Here is a 25,618-nt window from a genome sequence, read left to right as displayed (position 1 = left end):
CACCCCTAAATACAGCCAGCTTTTCCCCTCAGCGACCTCACCGGCCACCCACCACAGTGGTTCAAGACCACCCACTCTGAGTTCAGGAACAACAGCAATCCAGCCCCCTGGTGCCATGTTCCGACGTCAGGCACATGCCAAGAACAGGAGTGGACCACAGCCAAAAAAACCTCGAACTTATTTTCATAAAGATATAACCTAACCTTCTATTTTCCTTACCTCCCTCCACTGCCCCTCCCCCCCAAAAAAGTAGACAAGTGAGATTTAGGAATCCTGCCTCCTAGTAAGTCAAGGGGAAAATACATTCTGCAATGAGCTGAAAATTTAATTCAAAGGTTCCTATCTCACCAACCCCTACGCGTCCAGCCTCAGGGCCAACTGGCCAGAAGTCTAACTGCTCCCAGCACGACAGCAGTTGTAGCCCTAGCATGAGGACTACAGTGAAATGCCGCAAAACATTTCCAAATAGCTCTCTGTACTAAGCATAGTTAATGTTTCTCATCAAACTTCCTTCTCTTTCAAAAAGAGACACGACACTAAATCCATGTTGGCTCCAAAGTCCCAAAGAAACATTTTCAAAAATTCAAATTATTTATTGAGCTTGCCATAAAAATTATGCCATTATACACATTTGGGAAAAAAATGCACAAACTTAAATCCATGATCTAAAAGACGGTCAAAGAAATAGTATGCTTCTTAACACAATAGAAAACTTACTTTCAAAGAGGGAAAAAAAAAGATTATGTAAGTCTGGCTCAAGATTTAAAGGACTCATTGAGTGATGCTTTTTAAATACACCTAATTTCTGCAGTCGGTCCACATTACTTCCCCTATTAAGGCAGCCCTGAAAACTGAGGGTCCATGTATTACTCACACCACACTCATTCATCCCACAGATGTCTACCTGCCTATTATTACATGCCAGCACAGACCTAAGAGCTGTGGATTCCAATATGAAAGGCAGTCCCTGCCTCCACCTCACCGAGCACCCTGCCCAGCAGACCAGCTCACAGTCAGTCAATCATACCCTATGTGAGATGCACTGGGACAGGTAAGGGCCTTATACTCTGCAGGACCAGGGTTGGGATGGGGGGTGTGAAAGCACTGCTGAGTTTTGAAGGATGAGCAGGAGTTCAGCAGGCAACGACAGAAGAAAAGGCATTTGCAGCAGAGGTAACAGCATCTGTGGAAAGAGAAACACACCAAGCTCACTGTGGCAAGAGATAAGGTTGAAGGGGTAAGCAGGATCCAGATCACAAGCTTGGACTTTACTGTGATGACAACAGGGAGCCACTAAAAGAATTTTAATCTGGCCAAACAGCAGCCCAACTGCTACCACTGCTGATAAGGAAATGAAGACTCAGAAGAGAGCAATGTAAATCACCCTTCCTAGTTTGGTCCAAAGAGTTAATGAAAAATGTTAAAACAAATCCCTCCTCCAACATTCAGTAACCTACTGATAAGCATGGCCCAAAGACATCTTAAATCTGGTCACCTATTCCGCGCCTCTTTCCTCATCTGTAAAATGGGCTGTAGCCCCCCCCCCCCAGGGTTCATGTAAGGTAACGCAAACAAAGGACTCAGAACGCAAGAAAAGCTCCATTGCTGTTAGGTGCTGGTGATGGTACTAGCAGTGCTAGTACCAGTAGCACCAGAAGTACCAGCAGAAAGCAAGATCAACTGCGCACAGGTCAAAAAGCAGACGAAGACGACTTTCTGGCCGCCTGTGAAGCAGCTGCATAGCAGTACAAAGGTGGAGGCTGCACAGACCCCTTCGGGACTGAAAGGAAAAGAAGAGAATCCCACCCCTTGCACACATGGTCATAAAGCTGAGCCAACGGGGCCCTCGGTCTGAGGCCGCTCACACCGTTGCCAGCCCACACAGACAGTGAATGGCCCCATTCACCTTCCCACATCTCCAGCCTGGGCCGCACCTCATCCACCCGGGCACAGAGGCTTACTGTCCCTCCTCATTTTATACCCAGCAGGCCTCCGCAATCACCTCTACGCATGAGGCATTGCCCAGAACCCACCTGCCAGGAAGTCCTCAAAGGCTCAGTGCTCAGGACTCTGGAAAACCCGGAATAGAGGAAGAGACCCCAGGAGACCCCAGCATACTTCTCCCAGCCCCTCTCACACCCGACCCGGTGAGAGGGCCTCTGCCATCAAGGGGCTTAAGTCACAAGTGAAATGAAGAAAAAGGAAGGCTGTGTGAGGCTGATGAGAACTGTAAACAGTCACAAAAGGGAAGAGATCTGTATGCCTAGAACCACAATTCCCAGGTCTTTGGATTTCACTAACTAAAAATTTTCCCCCAAAATTTGGGGGACTTTTCAAAAAATAGTGCTGAAATAACTAGATATCTATCCACATGTGAAAATATAAACAGTATTCCATACCTTATACTGTACACAAAAAATAACTCTAGATGGATCACAGACCTAAATGTAAAACCTAAAATTATAAAACTACAGAAAATACACAAAAATATGTGTGACCCTGGATTAGGCAAAGATTTTAGCTATGACACCAACCAAAAAAATACAAACCCTAGAAGAGACTTCATTAAATTGTTTCAACCTCTGCTCTTCAAAAGACACTGTTAAGAGAATGAAAGGACAAGCTACAGACAGGGAGAAAATATTTACGAATCACATATTTGATAAAGGACTTGTATCCAGAATAAAGAAATCTCAAAAGTAATAAATTAAGCAAACCAATTTTTTAAATGGGCAAATGATTTGAATAGCTACTTCACCAAAGAAGGTATACAGACAGCAAATACGCTCATGAAAAGATGATCAATATCATCAGTCATTAGGGAAACTCAAATTAAAACCACAATGAGACACCACTACAGACCTACCAGAATGGCAACAAAGACAGACCACAGCAAGTGTTGGCAAGGACACGCAAGAACTGGAACTCTCACACACTGCTGGTGGGAGTGTGACATGGTACAACACTTTAAAAACACAAAACAGCCTGGCAGTGTCTTAAAAAGTTAAACATTGCCATATCATCCAGCCATTTCACTCTAGTATTTACCCAAGACAAATGAAAACTTATGGACAAAGACTTGAACTCAAATGTTCATTGAAGCTCTACTTATAATAGGTCCCAACCACAAACAGCCCCAATGTCCATCAACAGCTGAATGAGTAAACAAACTGTGGAAACCACACACTAGATAAAAAAGAATGAAATACTGATAGGTGCTACAACATGGGTGAATCTCAAAATAATTTTGCTGAAAGAAACCAGACTTAAACAAGTACATATTGTATGATTCCATTTCTGTAAAATTCTAGGAAATACAAACTAGTGTACAAGGACAGAAAGCAGACCAGCAGGTGCCTAGGAGTGACGAGGGGCAGGCAGAAAGGACTAAAGTAGCTCAGGAAAATTTTGGGGGGTGATGGATAGGGTCATTATCTTGATCATCACGTGCAACTTATTGCTTGTTAATTATACTCAAATAAACTATTTAAATTTAGGAGCAGTAGGGATGCCTGGCTGGATCAGTTGGTAGAGAATGCGACTCTTGATCTCGGGGTCATGAGTTTAAGCCCCATGCTGGGCGTGGAACCTACTTAAAATTAACATTTGGGGGCGCCTGGGTGGCTCAGTTGGTGAAGCGTCTGCCTTCAACTCAGGTCATGATCCCAGGGTTCTGGGATCGAGCCCCGCATCGGGCTCCCTGCTCGGCGGGAAGCCTGCTTCTCCCTCTCCCACTCCCCCTACTGTGCTCCCTCTCTCACTGTGTCTCTCTCTGTCAAATAAATAAAATCTTTAAAAAAATAAAAATTAAAAATAAAATTAAAAATTAAAATTCGGGAGGAGAATAACATAAAGCTGCTTACTTTTTGTCAAGTAAGAATACTCTTTAAAAACTACCAGTTCTTTTCACCAACATGAAAAGGACATTTTAAAACTAAAAGACAGAATGGCCACAATTTTATACCAGAAGAGAGCCCTTCCCAAGAAAAGGTAATTGCTAATCTTAACATATAAAAACAACACAGTCCTTTTTCTCACGTTGGTGACAATACCATTTCAGACCAGCTTTTGTGACCCATTGGGCTGGGGATACTAAACGCTGCACAGTCCTCAGACAGTTCCTGGGCTCATCTCCATCTCCAACCTGGTAGCTGCTCCTGGACGGGAATCACCCCAGCTCCAACAGCACTGGGGAAGGTCATGTGTACAGTGGGACACTGCAACCGTGGCAGTGACCCAAGACACTGCGTCCTCCCCTCCCGGAGGACAAGAAGACACAGGAAGTATGTGCCCCAAAAGGTTTCTAGAGTGCTACCTGGCTGCTGAAGAAGTGAAAGAAGAAAGAAGAGCTATTTACCCCAAAGCCAGAGTATCTGTGTTTTGCTGCAAAGAAAGTTTCTTAAGTCAACACTAAAACTGTTCACTGGGGAATCTGGCTAAAGTCCATTAAGCTAAAGTGGAAATAAAATAAGAGCTCTAAAAAAGACCACGATATAGACTGGAATCTTCTGATATTGTGCCAGAATGCTAGCAAAATCCAAAAGATCCCAATTAGCCAAACCCTAGAAGACTTTAGGTAAAATGGAGCACTACAAGTGATCCTCACCATGTGTGGCTGGTTTAGTGGTAAGAACAGCTGAGACGGGAACACCTCCCCAAACCCCAGCTGTCAAACAGGGAGGGACCCCTCCAAGCTCTGCAGGGTGCCATGAGCAGCAGAGATGGCAGGGCCAAACACATTCAATAAATAAGCATGGACTCTCTTATTTCAAGAAACCAAATACACAACGAATCCAGAGCAGTGCCCTGCACCACAGGACCCCCACATGTGATCATGGGAACACTCCAGCCTGCACACCCAAGCTCCTCCCATGCATATACTACCTGTACACATCCGCCATGTGGCCACCTCTCAGCTTCAAGTGTATGTACACCCTCAGTGGGACCCAGGCAGGGAAGAGGCCTACACAGTTCTTACAAGTGAACTAGGAGGAATTTCAGGGTCTCTGTCTCCATGCGAGGTCTGGAAGGGGAAGCACAGGTTCCAGGTAGGCACAACCACTGGCCTTTCAGATTCCTCACCCTGTGGGGAGAGTCACATTGGAAGAGGGTCCCAGGGAGGAGCCCCATGTGCCCAATCTAGGACAACACTGATATAGATATATATATAGAAGGTTTGTGGGTTCACTGCAGCCCCTGAACATCTGCCCCTCACCCCCAGCAACAGCCTCCTAGCCAGGGAAAGAAGCCACACAGCTGCTTCCCACAGACTCAGAAATCCTACATATTCTCTCCTCAGCCACCCCCCCACAGCCCCACCGCTTCCCCAACCTCCATCTTATTGGACTTCAAATCTGGACTCCTCCAACTCTGCCTCACCCCTTTAGACTGAAAACTATTTAGAATGCCTCCCCGACTCCCTCAGGACTTGACTTTCAACAGTCATCCCTTGGGCGCAGAGACAAAGGGATGACTTCCCTCTCCCAGCCCCAGGGCTGCTCCAGACCCAACTAACCAGGAAGAATAACTGGACACTGCAATGTTGAGTTAGCACCGAGCAGAAACCCAACTGCTCCTCCATGATGTGAACTGGCTGCAGAGAAATTTAACCCTGGCATGTAGTCATGTTTCAGAATAACTCTAAAGGTGCAGTTCTGTGTTTGGCATGAAGTTGTGGCAAGCCTGAGAAGGAAGCAGAGCTATAAAGTTATTAAATGTAAATATTTAAAGAACTAGCAGCTGTTGATGCCAGGAGGATGGCAGCTTGCAAACTTCCAGTCAGAATAATGATTCTGTTATGTCAGGGGCTGAGTCAAGATCACAGATGCTATTCCATTCCACCCACTACAGAGGATACAAACTTTAAAAGCAACTTACTCTGTCCATTGGGCAGTGCCTTAAAAGTTAAAATAAGAAAACAACTGTCTGATGTGGAAAAAACCAGTGTGCACATAAATCTCCTCCTTTTTTTTTTTTTTTTTAAGATTTTATTTATTCATTTGAGACAGAGAGCTACAGAGAGAGAGAGAGAGCATGAGCAGTGGGAGAGGCAGAGGGAGAGGAAGAAGCAAGACTCCCCTCTGAACTGGGAACCCCGATGCCGGGCTCAATCCCAGGACCCGGAGATCATGACCTGAGCCAAAGGCAGATGCTTAACCACCTGAGCCACCCAGGTGCCCCAAATCTCCTCCTCCTTTAAGCCAAGTACTAAATAGCGTGCACTTCAAATGCCATTCACGAGGCAATTGTTCGGACCGAGGAGGAGATTATACAATTTTACTAACAGTAAATACATACATGTTTGGTAACTTCAAGTGTCTATACTGTCTACCATGTAGGGGCTTGAAAGAAGGCTCCACTCATGTTTCCGTCCTTGAGCAAGGCAATCTGATGTGACAATCAGGCAAAGATTCCATTTCTGACAGCTAAGGGAACCAATCAGAGAAGGGAGGTGTCCAGGACAAAATGGACACACTTTATTTTCTGTTGGCATTTCTGATGATGCCCTCAGGCCTAGTTTGCTGAATTCCACACCCCCGAGCTGTTCACTGATCGAACACACACACACCCTCCCCTGCCTAGCTATGAGGCCTGCCACTTAACCTAAGCCCAGCTTCCCACCTGCAAAACAAAGCTGTCCTAAGGACAAGTGTAATCATGCACTGAAAAGTAGGGCACCTGCCTCAAAATAAGCCTCCATAAGTATTAAATTTTGAAACATCATTATGATAATGATGAAGTAAAAAACGAGTTCAGGTGGGGCAACAACCTGCACCCTGTTGAGCCCTGAATAAAGCTTGGGTCAAAGGCTGCTAAGGAATCATGCCTCATGGTCAGTTACCAAAGGGCCTGTCCTGAAATGAAGTAGCCCCATGCCACGCACCAAGTCAGGGCAGCTGAGCAGACATTTCTCGGGAAATAAAACAGGAAGTGTGGGAAAGACAAAGGGAAGCTAAGAGCGTGTGCCTCTGGGACTTGGTAGTTACCATCCAGCTTGGCTAAGAAGCTGCAAGGATGCCCGAGCCTTCCAGCCCCTGCCAGAGCCTTCACCACACACACACAACCAAAGGCTCAGCCAGTTGCCTAGGCAACAGCCAACCTAGGCACACTTAGGCATCTGTGGAAACCAGGGCAAAGTACAATTTCCATACTTGTGATACAAACACAGAGTGCCAAGCACAGCGCAAAGCATGAGTCTAAAATTTGGGTCTAGGGGCGCCTGGGTGGCTCAGTCATTAAGCGTCTGCCTTCGCCTCAGGTCATGATCCCAGAGTTCTGGGATCGAGACCCGCGTCTGGCTCCCTGCTCAGCAGGAAGCCTGCTTCTCCCTCTCCTACTTCCCCTGCTTGTGTTCCCTCTCTCGCTGTGTCTCTCTCTGTCAAATAAATAAAACCTTTAAAAAAATAAAATAAAAAATAAAATTTGGGTTTACTGACAGAATAAACATGAGTGGGGAGGGGCAGCAGGAATCGAGGCAGCGCTGAGTGCAGTCAAGGCAGTTAGGCTAGCCACGCAGCGCGGGCAGCCAAAACCCACTTGTCTCTGAGAGGCAGCACTCTTGCCACGCTTCTGTGCTGTTCGTGATCATTTCCTCTTATTTCTTTAGCGTGTAGTAATGTCTTTTGTTTTGCTGTGGATGTCAGCCTTTCTTAGCTAGGATAAGAGGAACCAAGAAAAGAGCTTTTGTCCCCCAGGGGCCAGAGAACGAAAGGGAAGCATGCCCTGCCCACCCCAGAGATGGCAGGATGTGATGGAGGCACAGCAGGAGTCCGAGGGAGAGGACGGAGGGTGACAGCTGAGGCCCTGAGGCCTAGCACTGCTCCCCACCTGAGCCCCTCCTTGTCCCTCATAAGCATGTTTTCTTTTGCAGACCCTGAAAAAGGAGCCACCTGGAGAACAGGACCCTGCTCAGTCTGAGGGTGGATACCGAAGGGACAGTGGAAGATGAAACAGCCAGCCAGCCCATGACTAAGGGACACTGTGAAGGGCAGGGAAGGACACAGCAACTTCCCAACAGAAAGACAAACATAAAAACAAGGAGAGTAAGCACCAACATTATAAACCTCCCAGAATGTTCTCTGAAATGTTGGTCTCTAACAACAGAGCCAGCCACATCTGTGAGAGCGGCCTCTAGAAGCTATGCAAGGTAAAATCTGCAGGATCGCTTGATCCCCAGGCTGTTCTGCCATACCAATGACCCCGGCAGCAATAACCTGGCAGAGTCCTTCCCAATATGCACACTGTAAAAGAGGAAAAGAACAAGTCTGAAGAGATGCTGTGGTTCCGAGTATCAGGACCACGGGGTCGATGAAGGAATGCAACCACAAACATTTACAACCTTGGGAATGTAGAACATTAGCTCGGGTGACCATAAACACAGTAGTAAGGCTTTTTCAAAGACTGTTTCTTGCTTATGAAAAGAAAGTATCTAAGTCAAGTAAAATGATATCCAGAAACCTAGAAAGGAAATATGACTCATTTGAGAAAATCTCACAAAAGTTTCTTATCTCACAGATACTTGGAAGTTCTAGAGGCCAAGGCATCTTAAAGAGAAAGAATCCCTCAATACTTTCACCCATAAATATCCGAAAAATAAACCCACAAGCAACAGAGGAGACATTCAAAACACTCTAAGATGCTCATATCCTTTAATCCAGGATTTCTATTTCTGAGAATTTATTCCCAGGAACTAATCACACAAATGAAAAAAGGAAAATGAAATTGTAAACTACAAATTCATCTACAATAGCAAAAAAAAAGTTGGAAATTACCTAAAATGGCCAGCAGTAGGGAAATGGTTTAATCTCATTACATCCACAGAATTATGCAATCATTAAAAGTCTTGTTAAAGACATCAGTAAAAACCCAGAAAATATCTTATAAAATATTTAGGTGGATCTGAATAATACAGTCCTAACAGCAAAACATTAGTGAAAAAGAAGCAGGCACGTGCAGTCAATGCGGGCTTCAGAGCCACTCTTCCATTGACAACCTGAACAACCTTGGACTAGGCACACGATCTCACTACCTGCAGTGTCCTGGCACTCAAACTAACGACATCAGAGGTAAACAGAGGCAATGCACCTCTTGCCTCTTCTGAGGCCTGGAACCAAGCAGGCAGCTGGTAGGTGGCAGCTACTCCTCTTAAGGTACGTTAAACACCTCTACACGTGGGGAAGGTAAAACAGAGTTCTTTATTCAGAAATTTCTTTTTTTTTTTTTAAAGATTTTATTTATTCGACAGGATAGAGACAGCCAGCGAGAGAGGGAACACAAGCAGGGGGAGTGGGAGAGGAAAAAGCAGGCTCCTAGAGGAGGAGCCTGATGTGGGGCTCGATCCCATAACGCCGGGATCACGCCCTGAGCCGAAGGCAGACGCTTAACCGCTGTGCCACCCAGGCACCCCTATTCAGAAATTTCTATTTTCTATGTTGTACCTTCAATATTTAAAAGAACTAAAAAAATAAAAATAAAGAAAAGAACTAAAAGACAATTGGAGGAAAAAACCTTTTGACAATTACCAAGCATGAAAACAATGATCTGTTCTAATTTACCTCAACAACTGGTCTTCATTTGATATCACAATGTCAACAAAACGGGAAGATCTTTCACAATTTTACATAATGCAAAAATGAATGCTCTACAGAAATGTAATTTCTTCTCTTTCAACTCGCCGCTTTTGAACAGCATATAACACCTTACAAAATAAGCTAGTGGAAGGTGAGGAAAGGGCACACCTAACCCGGGAGCTCTGGAATCCCCAGGCATGCTGCTCCCGCCTCTCCCAGTCGAGCAGGACAGGGGCAGCAGGTGGACAGGTAGACAGCAGACACACAGACGATGGACAGGTGGATTACGGCCACCACCCTGATCACACACCTAGCAGCTGGGCTGGGAGAAGCCTCTCCCTTTTCTGCCCTAATCTCCCTGCTGTGTAAACTGCTACAAGCTTTCAGGTTATCTTAACCAAGTTAGTGGCAGGCATAGATCCTATCTTAAAACAAAGAACACATAACTTGCCTCTTTTCTGTGTTTCTGAGAGGTAGGGAGGGAAGATTAACATTTAAAGTTTACTTTTACAGGAGGGCGAGTGACTCAGAATCCACCTATTCAACGCAGCAAGATCAGTGGCAAGAGTGTGGCTTCAGGGGTGCCTGGCTGGCTCAGCTGCTACAGCATGCATCCCTTGATCGCAGAGTCGTGAGTTCAAGCCCCAGGTTGGGCATAGAGCTTACTTTAAAAAAAAAAAAAAAAAAAAAAAGAATGTGGCTTCAGAGTCAAGTGGAAGGCCAGTTCTGATGATGACCCTGTGACCCTTCATCTCTCAGAGCTTTGCCTTACTTATGTGTGAAACGGAGTTAAAGCTATCTTGTTGCAAGACTGAAATGAGTAGGAATGTAAAGCTTCTTATATGATCCCTCAGAAACCCCAGAACCCCAGGGCCTGCCCCAGATGGTGATCCTCACCCCTGACTGACCCCCACTGTCGCAGGCCTCCTCACTGGCCCCTGCCCAGACTCCTTAGCTGATGATGCATTTGCTGGTGCAGACGTCACAGTTGCTTCTTGATTAAAACATTGTCATGTCCAAGCTAAACAGCACCCAGGCAGGCCAGCTCCATCCTCCAGCAACCAGTCGGCTACAAAATCCACTAATAGCGGGCTTGGAGGTCCGTGTGGGGAGCACAGCCTGCTCTGTGGTTCCTCTGAAGACCACAACTCACAGACTTGGCACACTCAGTTGGCGACAACATAATTGGGTACAATGGAACACAAACATAGTTTAAAATATGAAAATGCTCACAAACTCTGATTTGGGTATCACTTATAAATTTCATTCAATTAGGAAATAGGAAATAGGAAACTTCAAAACACTAGGTGCCTCCAGGCCTCCCTCTTCTCCTCTGAACAAGAAAGAGGGAAGCCAACCAACAGGGCTGCTCTGGAAACAAAATGCAAGCTATGGGAAAGTTCTGGAAAACTGCAAATGCCTACACAACCAAGCTGTTTTTGTATATATTTTCATTCTAAAATCAAGTTATTACTTAAATACTAATTCTGAAAGTAAAAGGGTAATGGTGCAGTTTGGGAAACAAGGAGAAACTTTCCATAATTCTGCAACTTAACTACCACTGCTGTCTATATTTAAATAGTTTACACATGTAATGAGTGTCCATATACCTGACAACTCGCTTTCTCAAGTCCTGATATTTTTCATCACCTCAGCGTGAGCCACCATCACCCTCACACACGCGCCTCCAGTCACACCATCAGCCTGTCATCCCAGGCTCAGGATTTCTATAACTTAGAATATACAACTCAGCCACAGAATCGCCAACCAGAAGAAGCAAGGCTTCGGTGAGTCTGGGGTGCCCTCACAACCCAGAGATGATAGGACCACCCTCAGGCCCTCAACCCAACAGGAAGGGCAGAAGCAGACAGAAGCAGAGAGCTGGTAGGAGACAGGAGCCAGGCCTGGCAAGTGCTAGGATGGGAGGGAAGGTATTCCATGCAGGGCCAGAGGCCTCGCCCATATCAACAATACCGACATCATCCCTACAACCCCGAGTCACCAAGGAAAGGTCCAAAAAGACTAAATATACTTAAGCTGGAGAAAAGAACACATTGTAAGAGGATTTTCAATAGAACTGGATAACACAACATCAAATTAAGCACTTTAATGGTACATTTTGCTTAATTAGCAAATTCACTTAATTAGACATTGTACTTTGAGCGATACCAAAGTTACTGAGCCAGCACCACAGACCCGGCACAGATGTTGACCTCTCAGGGTCCAATACCCCACACTGCCCTTCCTCAGCTGTATGAGGAGGAGGCTGTCAGAGTCCCAGTTCTGAGGATGTTGAAGCATGTGGCCAAGGAAGGCCACCCAGTTACCTAGTGGTAGAGCTGAACTCAAAACGGGGCTGTGTGACTCTGAAACCATGTTACCTCCCTCACCTTACTGCAATATGACCTTTCCGCTGGCAGTGAAAGTCACCTCCTGACTGCATGGATCTGCGACCAAAAAACAAACAGGAAAGGCAGCAGAACCCAGGAGCCACTGGTTACCAACGAAAAATGTAAACGCAGGCAAAGAAACTGAGGCAAGACTGCTGCCAATCCCACTCTGGAAGCCCGTCATTGGAGAGTGCAGCCACTGCTTCCTGGAAACTTTAATGGCAATCTTTGAGCCTCCAGGGACACTGGTGACCTTTGTTAAAATGAGCTACCTGGATCACCCCTCCTTGTCTGCATCCCTGACTTCTCAACTGACATTTCCTTTCTGTGTGGAGCTTGAACCTGCTGTGTCTACTGCCCTTAAACAGCTCCCCGTTGAACTCCATCCATCCTCCAGGAGGAGGTCCAAACACGAGCCTGGCATGCAAGGCAGGTTACCCAACCTGAAGCCTGCCCACCCAGCCTTCCCTCCCTCCACCTTAAGCGGCTCCTCTCACACCAGGCCACTCACACCCCCACATTCTTTACAGCTCTGCACCTCTGCCTGGGCTTCTCCTTCCAGGCATCGCCAGCTGGAGAGCACCTGTGGATCTGGCAAAACCACTCCCAAAGACACCTCCCTGAAGGTCAGCTCTCTGCAGTGTCCTGAGGGCTTTCAGACCCTCCCACCTGTCCCCTCTACTTTGTACACACTCCTATCTGCTACTGTCACAATGAAATGCAATGGCTTCCAGGTCCACCTCCTGACTGAGCTGCCTCCACAGAGCACAAGAGTCCCCCTTAATCTTGGGATCCCAGAGCTGTGGGCAGAGTCAGGTTCACTGCACACATAGCAGCCAGGATGCCCGGGGCGGGGGGGGCACCTTGCCCACTTCCCCAAACACTCTCAGTCCCAGGAGTGAAAATGACATAAAAAGCAGGCACTTTGACATGGCAGCCTAACTGAGCTCCCAAGTGACAGCCCTGCCACTCTACCAATATTTAAAACAGACAGGAGGCCACTGGAAGAGAAGGGCCAAACTACGGATGCAAGTTTTCTGGTCAGAGTAAGGGCCTGTAAATACCAGCAGAGCTGAAGAAGGAGGCATTATGGCAGGTCATGTGTTTAACTGGACACCACCCCTGCAAGGTGGCAGCAGCCTAAGGCTTACCCTTCGTCACGGGCCTTGCCCTCCAACAGCATCATTTCCTGACTAGACTTCTACTTTTGGTAATTTCCAAATGCTCAGAATTCACTTCTGCCTTCAGCCCCACCAATTCCTCTCTCTGGGGAGCAATGCATTTAAGGAAGGTGACACATGGCATCAGGCTTTCTGTTCAACATCAGGGAGACCCTGCTTGTCTGCCTCATCCCTGTGGGTATCCTAAAGAAGCGTGTGGTGAAACGAACAAATAACCTTTTTCCATGTCTGGGCAATGAATAATAGTACCAGACATAACAACAGGAAGACAGGACCCCACACAGACTCATACCACATTTGAGTGATACGTACTGTATACCATCCTATACCTCCATATCTGAGTATGCAAATCATCTTTACTATGATGATTCTTTTCACGAGTAATAAACCACCTAATATCCGTGTGTCTTTAAAATTCCGTGTTCTTCTGTACACATGAGCTCTTTACATAGCTGAGACTCTGTGCTCTGTTAATAACCTGAAAAAAAAAAAAAATCAGTCCCTACAATATTCAGAATCTGGCCAGAAGGCCACAAGAAGCCACTGTTGGGTAGTCATGATCGTTGGCACAATGCACACCCAGCTCTCAAACCCACCCAGAGGCTCACAGGCTAGAAGGGACGTCCCATCTGTAAGTACATATTTGGATGGAACAAGTCAAACATTTGAAGTTTTCACTTAACATTTATTTCGTGTTTCAAGTGCTAAGCAACTGAGAAGTAATCATTTCAATGTACCCTTTAGTCAATAAACGTTAAACAACTCTGCTCAAAACACCGAAGTCCTACAAATGTGTCCCTATGAAAAATATGGCAAGAAAAAATAACAAAAACAAAAAAAGTATCCTTTTGACAGTCAGGCAGAAAGGTGTTTAGTGATCCAAATTCAGACAAAAAAACAGCCCTTTCAGCAGATGAGCAAACAGTTTCCTCTGCAAGTGATACATTCTGGGATATCAACACTGCCAAACATAACTCATAATGACAACCACCAAGGAAGCAAAACCTAATGGAAAAACCCCAAGCTGGAAACCAGGTGCCCCAGTTCTGGTCCCACAAGCCTCTCTGTGTGATCCTACCAGAGTGGTAGCCAGTCCTGTACTCCTTTCTTCAGCACAAGAAGGAATATCCATCGCTACCCACGCCACTCAGAAATGTTTTAAGGGCAAAAAACTGAGGTGAAAATGCTTTGGAATGGGGCGCCTGGGTGGCACAGCGGTTAAGCGCCTGCCTTCGGCTCAGGGCGTGATCCCGGCGTTCTGGGATCGAGCCCCACATCAGGCTCCTCTGCTATGAGCCTGCTTCTTCCTCTCCCACTCCTCCTGCTTGTGTTCCCTCTCTCGCTGGCTGTCTCTATCTCTGTCAAATAAATAAATAAAATATTTTAAAAAAAAAAGAAAATGCTTTGGAATGTGTCCTCTATAAATACAAGTCATCATTATTATTAGCTCAAAGATGACGGAAAAAATAGGATTATAGAATATCAGTGGTGAGGGGCACCTGGGTGGCACAGTTGTTAAGCATCTGCCTTTGGCTCAGGGCGTGATCCCGGCGTTGTGGGATAGAGCCCCACATCGGGCTCCTCTACTGGGAGCCTGCTTCTTCCTCTCCCACTCCCCCTGCTTGTGTTCCCTCTCTCGCTGGCTGTCTATCTCTGTTAAATAAATAAATAAAATCTTTAAAAAAAAAAAAAAAGAATATCAGTGGTGAGAGGGAGCTTAGAGATGGGGTGATCCTGGAGTCCTCAATCTGGCCCAGGCCTCTGAAACTGAACACTTTCTGGGAAGGAGGCCACAATTTTTATCAGATTCTCAACAGGTTAAGAACCACTCAGCCCCTCATCTTACAAATATAAAAACTGAGACCCTAAGATATATGACATTCCTAGGCCTCAAGGTTAGTAAGGGAAAGGCTGGCCCAGGGCTCATCTCCATCTGTGCTCCTCCCATTCCACCATGCCACATTTTTAGGGAGGACAAAAGTCACACAAATCTCAAACAGCCCCAGAGCGTATCACACAAGCCGCCGCACGTGTGGTTGCTAAAGTCAGAGCAAAGTTTCTATGCTCAGTTTTCTCTTCTTGAGGCTTCCTGCTGAGGTCTTTGCCGGTTGAGACAGCTTTTCCTTCATTTCTGTATTTGCCTCTCTACCTAGTGTGGTGCCTGCGGTCAGAAAACACTCAAATGTTATTTTTTGATATCAAAAATTTTTTATTATACACAACTAATGGATCATCGAGCCTTACATCGAAAACCGGGGACGTACTGTATGGTGACTAACATAATATAATAAAAAATCATTATTAAAAAAAAAAATTTTTTTAAAGAAATTAAATACACATAAATGTATGTCAAATATATCTCAATTAAAAAATTAAGATTTTGGGGGGCACCTGGGTGGCTCAGTTGGTTAAGTGTCTTCCTTAGGCTTGGGTCACGATCCTGGGGTCCTGGGATGGAGCCCTGCATCTGGCTCCCTGCTCAGTGGGGAGCCTGCTTCTCCCTCTCCCTGCTGCTCCCCCTGCTTGTGTTTTCTTCCTAAGTAAATAAAATCTTATTAAAAATATAAATAAATAAATAAATAAATAAATAAATAAATAAATAAATAAATAAATAAAAGATTTTGGGGCACCTGGCTGGCTCAGTCAGTGGAGCATGTGACTCTTAATCTTGGGGTTGTGAGTTTGAGCCCCACATCGGGTGTAGAGATTATTTAAGAATAAAATCTTTAGGGGCGCCTGGGTGGCACAGCGGTTGGGCGTCTGCCTTCGGCTCAGGGCGTGATCCCGGCGTTCTGGGATCGAGCCCCACATCAGGCTCCTCCGCTGGGAGCCTGCTTCTTCCTCTCCCACTCCCCCTGCTTGTGTTCCCTCTCTCGCTGGCTGTCTCTATCTCTGTCGAATAAATAAATAAAAATCTTAAAAAAAAAAAAAAGAATAAAATCTTTAAGGAACACCTGGGTGGCTCAGTCAGTTAAGCGTCCAATTCTTGATCTCAGCTTAGGTCTTGATCTCGGGTTGTGAGTTCAAGCCCCATGTGGGGCTCCACACCGGGTGTGGAGGAAAAGAAAAGAAAGAAAAGAAAAGATCTTAAAAAAAAAAAAAAATTAAGTGGCACCCGGGTGGGCTCAGTCGGTTGAGCATCTGACTCCTGGTTTTGGCTCAGGTCATGACCTCAGGGTCCTTCGATAAGACCCTGCGTCAAGCTCAGTGCTCAGAGCCAAGTCAGCTTGGGATTCTCTCTCACCCTCTCTCTGTGCCCGTCCCTACCCTAACCCCCCACCCTCACGCAAATGTGTGCACTCTGTCTCTAAAATAAATAAATCTTTAAAAATAATTAAAAACAAAACGAAGATTTTATTCTAGGAAATAAAAAATAGATCACATGGTGCTGTTTTACTAAAGACACAAATGTGCAATTATGGGAATAAAAAGAAATCAATCCAAAAAGAAAGGAGACTTGTTGTTTTATGTGCTTTTAATCAAACTACCAACACGTGTGGTCTTAGATGGCTATTGTTCTTCAAAGAGTTATCTTTGGAACTACACATATGCCAAGAATGTTGCACGGCACAGAATACTTCTGAGTATACTTTGAGAATTCCTCTTTTAAGACTGTCTCCAGTCAGCAGACAGAACATAATCGTCTGAATACTAAATATTTGAAGGAATTCGTACACAGCCATCCCAGAGACCACCACTGGGACCCATCAGGAGTCAGGTTTCAGGCACTAAGATGTGTTCAGGTATGTTAAGGATCACTGCCAGGGCCATAAAGAAAGGTCTCTACCTGTGGAATGCAAACTGACTTCATAACTGAGGCATTGCTGCGCTGCTCTCAGGTATGCCACTGCAGTTCCAAACAACCTAATTGGGAAAAAAACTGAGCCAGCACTACGGCTCACATGAATGTGTCATTACCCCCATAATCTACAGGGCGGCCTCCACAAAGCGGCCATGACAATCTGATGGCAGATAAGGCAGGTTCGAGTCAGCTGGGAGGTGAGGGTGGCCAAAAAGCCCTTGGTAAATGCTACCCAATCTCTAAACACAAGGCACCATTACTATTGTTAAGGAATCTATGAAATCTTTTTGATATTCCATAACATCCTAACTGATGACCCTGTCACAAGCAGGACGCGTGAGCATCATGTCCTTAACTCAGTCTACGAAGATTTTCAAGTGAATAGAGAAGAAAATGAAAAGGTGAAAGACAAATGCCCCTTAGCTCCCACCCCAGAAATGGTCTGGCTATCAGAGATCTGGATTAGGCATCCAGGACTACGGAAAGACAACCTTATCTCCCAGGGGCAGGCTATGTCGGAGACCCAGACACTGTTTTTTACATATGCATACTTTTAAGTTATTTAAATATTATGACCTCTCATATACTTAAGACTAAAAGTAATAAAGTTCCAGTTTCCAAACAGCATGAGCTGTTTCCATTCAGATGAGTTTTTAATCTCCAAAAAAGTGAATCAAGTGTGCAGACTTAATCACTCTTCTATTCCTCTGTGTTATGTTACTTTCCTAAGTAATAAATATCATCAGCCTACACTGGCCAGTTTCTTTAAAGCTTGAAGACAATTGTCAAAAGAAAATCACACACCACAGAAAAGTTTTTTATGTGGCCTCGTATCTCAACTAACGTAACCTCACCAAGGAGATTGATTGCCAAGCTCTAGAATTAAGTTTAAATGCACACAGATGAGTTTCCCATGTGAATCAAGAGAAACCCAAGCTGCACTGGCTCCTATTCAATACCTCTATGTGGAGGCTGCAAGCCGGCTTGTGAATCAAGTGAAGTAAGAACATCTGGGGCCAGAACGGGATGGCTGGCATTCAACAGCGCCCACCTGGTTGGTTTCCTTGCCCTGGGCTCCAAGCTGGCAATCCCAAGAGGGTTAAAACAGAACTTCGGCATAGAACTGCAGAGGGAGGAACTGCAGAGGAGGGAAGGAAGCTGTGAGCTCACCGACAGCAGCTCAGGTTTGAATTCTTTTAGCTGTTCTCTTGATTTTCATCAGGCCAGCCAGGGAGTGTTTGGTAAACAGTGTAATGAGTAGCCGTGGAGACTCTGGGCAGCCTACCCTCCTTAACCACAAAAAAACACAGGACAGTTGCAGTACAGAAGACCCAGGAATGGCTACACACACTCCACCTTGAAGTCCGCCATCCCCTGAGCACCCAACTGGAGAGCAGCATCCTCAGAGGCTAGAGCTGTGTGGGCCCCAAGGAGGCAGCACAGCTTGCTCTCCCGACCAGCTCCATCCCAAAAGAAAATCGCCCTTCTCTGGTGGAGCCAAAAACCCAATGAACCACTGAAATTAGGGGGCAGAAATCGCTACCTCTCCAGCCCGGAACCCCTCCGATGCCCCGGCAGGCTCGGAAACCCCAGAAGAGAGAAGGCGCTCACGTTTCTAGGAATCAATGACAGTCTGGGAAACTCCGAGGGTGGAACGGGTAAACAGCCCCAGCCTCTCCTGCCTGTTCCCCCAGCCCTAGGACCTGCTCGCAAGGAAGGCCTCGCCGCCCCCACCCCCGTGGAGCCAGGAGAGACACGGGGAGGGTGGGAAGGAAGGACGGTTGTCAAAGTGCCCCAAATCAGCTCATCCGCGTCTGTGTCCCGCCTGTCCCCGCTACCCCTCGAACCCAGCCCTGCCCTCCAACTGGCGCTTACCAGCCACACCGCTGCTCCGGCCCGGCTCCCGTAGCCGCCCTCGCCTCCCGCGTGTGCCCCAGCGAACTTCTGCGCCCCTCGGCTTCGCGGCTTCCCCTGGAGCGCGCCCGCGGCTCCTCCCCGAGTCTCTCCCGAGCCGCCCACCTGCCCCTCGGCAGCAGCTCCAAGCCCGCGGGCCCGCGGCGCCACTTCTCTCCCCGGCGACCCCAGCCCGAGAACTCTCCGGCTAGCGTCCGGAGCCCCGCGCCGAGCCCGCCCTCCCCAGCCCTCCGGCGCCCGCCGCGGCCCCCGAACACGCCCCCTCCCACGGCGACAGGAAGTCCGCGCGCCGGCCGCGCGGCCGCAGAGGCTTTCCCCGGGCGCGGAGCGCGGCCCCGGCGCGGCGGCCTGACAGGACGCGGGCCCCGCCGCCCACCCGCGCCCCGCGTCCGCCCGCGGCGCCCCAACCGTCGCGGCGCGCCCCTCACCTCGGCCGCCGCTCTCCTCCCGACACGCCGCTCACCCCGCTCCGGCCGCGACGGCGTCTTCGGGTCCGGTTCCCGCCCTCGCTCCGGCCGCGCTCTTCAGCCCTGCCCTGCCCGGCTGCGGCCGCCGCTGCCGCCAGCCTCCGGCGCACCGCCCCCGCCGCGCCCGCTGTGCTCGTCTCATTGGCTGCTGGGCACCGGGCCCCGCCCCTCGGCCCCTTCAGCACCGCGGATTGGGCCAGGGTGCGAGGAGGCGGCACGCCCCCTCGTGCACAAACGGACCTCCCCCGAGCGCCATTGGCAGCGTCTCCTGTCCATCAAAGGGGGAGCACCTACTTAACCAACTGATGGGGGCCGGCGCGGGAGGGTGGTCACTGTTCTGGGTCGCTCCCGGGCTGTGCTTCGCGGGGCTCGCTCCCTGGGGCTAGAGTCCTGCGGCTTTGCTGGTACCCAGGCGCGGGGAGCGCGGGAGGGCAGCACCTCACCTGACTGGGAGTTCAGGGAAGTAGTCGTTCTGAAAGTTTCCTCTCCTGGGGCACTTGGGGAAGCCAATGTCTACAGGGCTTCCTCAGATTCCCGCCTCAAGTGTAGATCCCTCTTGAGCCGCTTAGTTTAAGCCGGGCAGAGACAGAGAGAGAGAGAGAGAGAGAGAGAGAGAGTGTGTGTGTGTGTGTGTGTGTGTGTGTGTGTGTGTGGACGGAGCAGCCAGGGAGAGCCACCGGGCACCGCACAATGGAGCACTTTATTTCTAGTTTTTACCAGACCTCGCCTGATGGGGTATCAGCCCCATTCTACAGAGAGAGAATAAGTAAAAAAAAAAAAATGCTGACATCCACGGCGCACTACCCTCAGCACTTTCCAAGCATTGCTTCCTGCGGTCCTCCTGGAGAGGAGGAAAAGACCATGCCCAAGGGAGGGTTTGGAGCCTGAGCGCAGGAACGGGGGTGGGGGGGGGGACTGGAGTAAAGAGAGTAAATGGCAGAGCCAGGAACAGAAACCAGGTCCCCCCAGCCCAGGCCTGTGCTGGTTCCACATCACCACCTGGGGAATAATCACAAGGATGGTGTAGCAATGCTGGAAAATGCTTAAACTAAAATGGTCAAAGGGAAAGCCAGACACGAAATGGTGGGGACCGTATGATTCTACTACCTATGGATAGGAACTGAGAGAGACCACAAAGAAATAGAGTGGTTTTTCACTTTCCAAACTGTTTGGAAAGTAGCATTATGTTTGCAATAGAGAATTGTGGCTAGAGGTTTCTGAACAGGTGTTGGTCACCTGAGCCTCCAGCCTCCTGCTCTTTCCCCGGCGCTCGCCAGTCCTTGCCCCCCCCCATCCCCTTCCTCCTGTGCACCCGTGCTCACACACATCCCCCTTCACACCAAGCACTGGTGAGGCTGGAAGGGGTTCCTGCAGACTGGACACCACAGGGAGGCGGCGAGCCTGGCACTGCCCAGCAACAAGACACCCCCCCCCAGCCTTTCTGACCTCCTAGCCCCAGAGGTCACTTCCTAGCCACGTGACACAGGCGGCGCTCCAGCATCTACACATTGGCTCCTTTCTTGTCTCTCTTTCCTTCTTAGTGTTACAGGATTTTTGTCCCCTTAGTGCCTGTGGTTCTTGGTCACGCCGCTTTGAAGAATGAAGAGGTAGACCAAAGAATGGTGGGCAGCAAAGCAAAGTTTATCGAGTGATAGTAGAAAGCTCCTGGAGTGGGAGGAGGGCCTGAGAGGGTTGCCCCCAGAGTTTCTAAGTTTAGGGATTTTATGTGCTCTTTTGCGGAACTATCTTAAGCAATCAGGGTATGCTGAGTCGTGCCAATCAGGGCTTCGGTCACATATCTGTCCACCTATTAGGTTAATGTCTATGCACTGATGGTCTTTTTTGGCTGACATCTGGGGCTTAGGTCTTAACTGCCCCTTCCTGTAATATTGACAAATGCTTTGTGGTTCATTGTCTTATTTTAGGATGTTTTGAAGAAGTCAGTTCTGCAAGGGCTGCAAAGCAGAATGTTAGTGTGGTCCTGTCTAAGCTACAGACAGGATGTTAGTGCTGTTTTATTTTAACTGTCCTGACTACATATTTTCTTGCTGGGGACCCTGACCCTGACTACCTAACTTTCCAATTAACTCCTAACATTAGAGCAAAACCAAAATTCCTCTCATTTTCCTGCACCTAGAAATTTGACACTGTTGCTGAACCTTTTGAATCTTGCCTTCCATCCCAACAGCTTATCAGGGTATTTTTCCAAAGAGAATTCCCCTTTGCCAGCTATGACCATCCCAACTTTGATCCCCGCAAACATTTCACAATATTGTGTCCAGCCTCCTTCTTCAATCATATTCAAACTGTCCTGGAGCCCAAACCTACCTCTTTCCCTTCCCCCACTGAGGGGCCTTGGGCAAGTCATTGCAGCAACCTGCACCTCTGTGTCCTGGTCTGTGACATGGGGGTGATCACAGAGCCCATCTCATAGAGTTGTGTTCAGGGGTAAGTGGGGCAAAAAAAGTGAAAGTGTGGAGAACAACTCTGGGCATGCATATATGAGTGCTCAGTATCTGAGCGGTTAATGTGTGGTCATGCTTTGTCAACTGCCATTTTGTGCTCTCCTCCCCACAAAATGTGCCCATTACCTGGGTCTGGGACCAAGGCTGACTCAGCCAGTCCTTTATTAGCCATTTCCCACTAAGCAGTCTGGATAAACACTCCACCCAAGTCAACACATATTTTCATTGAGATCAAAATATTCTCCCAAAAAAAAACAAACAACAACAACAACAACAAAACCACAAAAAAACAAAAACAAAACCTCCCAGATATAGTTGTATTGCTGGTAAAATAGTCTTTCTTACACAGTGATACACGTTCCTCGTTCAAGAAAAAATATCAGGGGCACCTGGGTGGCACAGCAGTTAAGCGTCTGCCTTCGGCTCAGGGCGTGATCCCAGCATTCTGGGATCGAGCCCCACATCAGGCTCCTCTGCTATGAGCCTGCTTCTTCCTCTCCCACTCCCCCTGCTTGTGTTCCCTCTCTCGCTTGCTGTCTCTATCTCTGTTGAATAAATAAAATCTTTAAAAAAATATATCAAAATCTGTGGGATACCTGGGTGGCTCAGTTAGTTAAGCATCTGCTTTTGGCTCAGGTCATGATCCCAGGCTCCTGGGATCGAGTCCCAAATTGGGCTCCTTGCTCAGCGGGGAGCCTGCTTCTCCCTCTCTCTCTCATTTGTCAAGAGAGAGAGCACTAGCAGGGGGAGCTGCAGGCAGAGGGAGAAGGAGAAGCAGGCTCCCCACTGAACAGGGAGCCCTTTGTGGGACTCGATCCCAGGACCCTGGGATCATGACCTGAGCTGAAGGCAAACTCTTAACCAACTGAACCATCCAGGCACCCAATAAATCTTTAAAAAATAAATAAATAAAATAAAAATCTGCTACAGACATTCACTCTATAAATAATTCCAGTGTGTAGAACGTGCAGGGCAGGGCAGGGGGGAAGTTGGCAGTTCAGGGAGGGATGGACCTGGGTCCTGCTTCTGCTGCTTTGGACCCAGCAAAGACACAGATTCTAGAAGAGACCTCCCCATCAAGGGATAGCAGTGATCCTCGAGAACCAGAAACCCTCCAGTGGGAATGAACCCTCCATTCATTCCAAAGTGAATGGAAATGAGAGCAAAGGCCCAGAGGCAAGAAATCCTGCTCTCCAGGAAGAGAGGAGGGTTCCACTTGGTCAGAGCCTTGCAAGCCAGAGGGGAAATAAGGTGGGGAAAGCAGCTGAGCTGCGAATAGCTATGGGTGCCGGCAAGTTACTTTGCCATTCCAGGTCTCCGTTTTCCCAACTATAAAACGGGGACAATCATAGAATCAAGGGCTTAGGGGAATCTCAGGGATTCGTGAGCTGTTACCTGCTCGGAGGACAGATCCTGGCACGGTCGGCAGTTGTTGAGTGTGTCCAAGGACCCCCGCCACACACACACAAACACACATACACACACACACATTTTGTAAGAGTGCCTCAGGATAGATTCAAGTTTTAAAAATGTTTAACTGTTATCAAATAAACCACATGCAAGAACACGTATTCTGCATCAACCATCAACATTTTAGAGACAGCAAAGCGTTAACTCTTGCGACTGGAGGAACACATTTTTGGATATACCTCAGAATGAAGCTCTTCCCTGCCAAGTTGTAGAAAGATCTGGATTCCTTGCAAATGTGTCATTGATTAGGAGGCAATTATCCCCGCCTTTCTTGCTTCACTTTGTTTCATTCCATTCTGGCCTGTGCACACCTGCTCACGTGACATTGTACCGTCAAGCCCACAGCTGTACTTCGAGGGCCACATTCAACTCAACGTTGCTGGGTAGGACACTCAGGCCTGGGACCAGCTCCCACCCAAAGCCAGCAGGATGTGGTCACATCAACGACGTTGGACAGCATTTCCCACCATGGGCATCTCCAAGACAGCCTGCATCAGGAGCACCCCATTTTCCACAAGGTCCTCAACTGGTTCTTATGCCTCATTCGGTTTGAAAGCACCATTCCTAAAGGATTCTTCATACTTTTGCTAAGTGCAGAGGCTCCTGGTGGGGGGTCAGTGTTACAGTGTTGCCATTTGTACCAAAGTAGAACAAGTGGCAACAAGGAAACCAGTACATGAAAGTGAATGTTTTGAAACTTTGAAGGAAGGACTTAACGCCCAGACTTTAAATGATACATTGTGTAAAGTATTTCCTACCCTCTGATGAACGTATGGACTCACTCCCATACTCCCTCTTTGAGTTCCTGCCATTCAGGAGAATGAGAAGGTCCTGGATGCCAACAGTGATTCCATTCTGAATCCAGGTATCATCTTGCCCTTAGCGGGCTACTGGATTAGCTAAATCGAAGGGCATCCCGCAATTGTAGAACAAAATCTTGGTTTATTTTGTTTTACAATGTTACCATATGCTACTTCTGTGATTCCAGATTTCCTTGATACAAAATAAAATGGCATACCAAAGCTAATTTTTTTAAAACATTACAGCGGTCTCAAAATGTGCATTCATTAAAAAAAAAAAAAGTGACTTTGCCCTTATTGATTCCCTTTATAACAGAGGAATGTTATAAACTTGAACTTATAAAAGAAGTTGTATGCCATAATTACATTATAAAATAAATGTACACCCATCAAACGCTGCTATTGATCACATGTAAGATTTCATGGAGAGTGCCACAGATGAAGCACAAAGAACTTGAAGACAGCGGGGAGCCATCAAGGGCTGCTCCTGGCCCCCAGACCAGCTGTTGCCAAAGGACCTGCGTCTGTGTGTCTGAGCCTGACATGTTCTGTCACCATCTGTGAAATACTGGACGGGGTGGGGTGGGGGGACTGCCTCAGGGGCAGCCACACCTCACCTGGGGTGGGTGGGCCACTTCTTGGTGGAATGATGCCATATATGGCCCATAATGCCACCATCATGACAGCAGTACAAGCAGCAGGTGGTAGAGGTCAGGCTCCCATGGACACCACCATTCTGGTTAATATTTACCCAGGTCCCCGTCACTTCTTGGTGTCAGAAGAAAGGAGGAGGAGAGGCTTAAGGGACATGGGCTGTTTAATCTTTTGCTAAAAAGATTCTTTTCCCCCAGCAATTAGGAAAGCCTAGGACTCAGTCACAGGCTCAGAGGTTCCTCATTCTTTACATTTTATTTTGCTTTGCTTTTGTTTGAAGAGACTTCATTTTTTTTTTTTTTTTTTTTTTTTTAGCGTTTGGGCAAGTCACCTCACTTCTCAGCCTCAATGTCCCCATCTGGTCAGGGGAGCGATGGCCCACCCCTCCCTAACAGGATGGCCATTGAGGAATTAAATGTAGTAATAGGGGCGCCTGGGTGGCACAGTCATTAAGCGTCTGCCTTCAGCTCAGGGTGTGATCCCGGCGTTCTGGGATCGAGCCCCACATCAGGCTCCTTTGCTAGGAGCCTGCTTCTTCCTCTCCCACTCCCCCTGCTTGTGTTCCCTCTCTCGCTGGCTGTCTCTCTGTGTCAAATAAATAAAATCTTTTAAAAAATAAAAATAAAAAAAATAAATGCAGTAATAGATGAAAAATCCTTCCCACGTTGCCCAGCACACAGTAGGCACCAGTTCAACGGATGCTGGTATTGGCTCATGCCATTGTGCACCTGCTTGCCATAGTCGCCTCCTGGTTTGTGAAGGGGAAAGTGGAGCAGGTAAGGAGCCTGGCAGGCCCCAACAGGCATGCGTGCTCCTTCTCCCTCTCCCTCACTCCCTGGCCCAAGAGCAGCAGAGCCAAAGGGCACTGCTCCGGAGAGTAGACATTGTCCAGGGGAGGTGGCCTCG

The 25,618-nt window shown here is 47.7% G+C and overlaps 1 protein-coding gene across 3 annotated transcripts in view; it reads right to left on the bottom strand.

Moving 5' to 3' along the window:
- The window catches only part of PACSIN2 (protein kinase C and casein kinase substrate in neurons 2), a 129,431-nt gene extending 110,009 nt beyond the window's left edge, over positions 1-19,422 (bottom strand). The window contains exon 1 of one of the 3 annotated variants that reach the window (XM_045779931.2): positions 19,285-19,422. The gene's annotated coding sequence lies outside the window, so the exon portion shown is untranslated. The remainder of the gene's footprint in view (positions 1-19,284) is intronic. The other 2 variants (XM_087868647.1, XM_045779936.2) reach the window with 2 other exon arrangements.
- Between the last annotated feature and the right edge of the window lie 6,196 nt (positions 19,423-25,618).

This window comes from Ursus americanus, chromosome 17 (assembly GCF_024610735.1).
Source record: "Ursus americanus isolate L20-20 chromosome 17, mUrsAme1.1.p, whole genome shotgun sequence".
Lineage (NCBI taxonomy): Eukaryota > Metazoa > Chordata > Mammalia > Carnivora > Ursidae > Ursus > Ursus americanus.
Note: the sequence above shows the minus strand (reverse complement) of the source record. Positions and strands in the feature narration are given on the sequence as shown.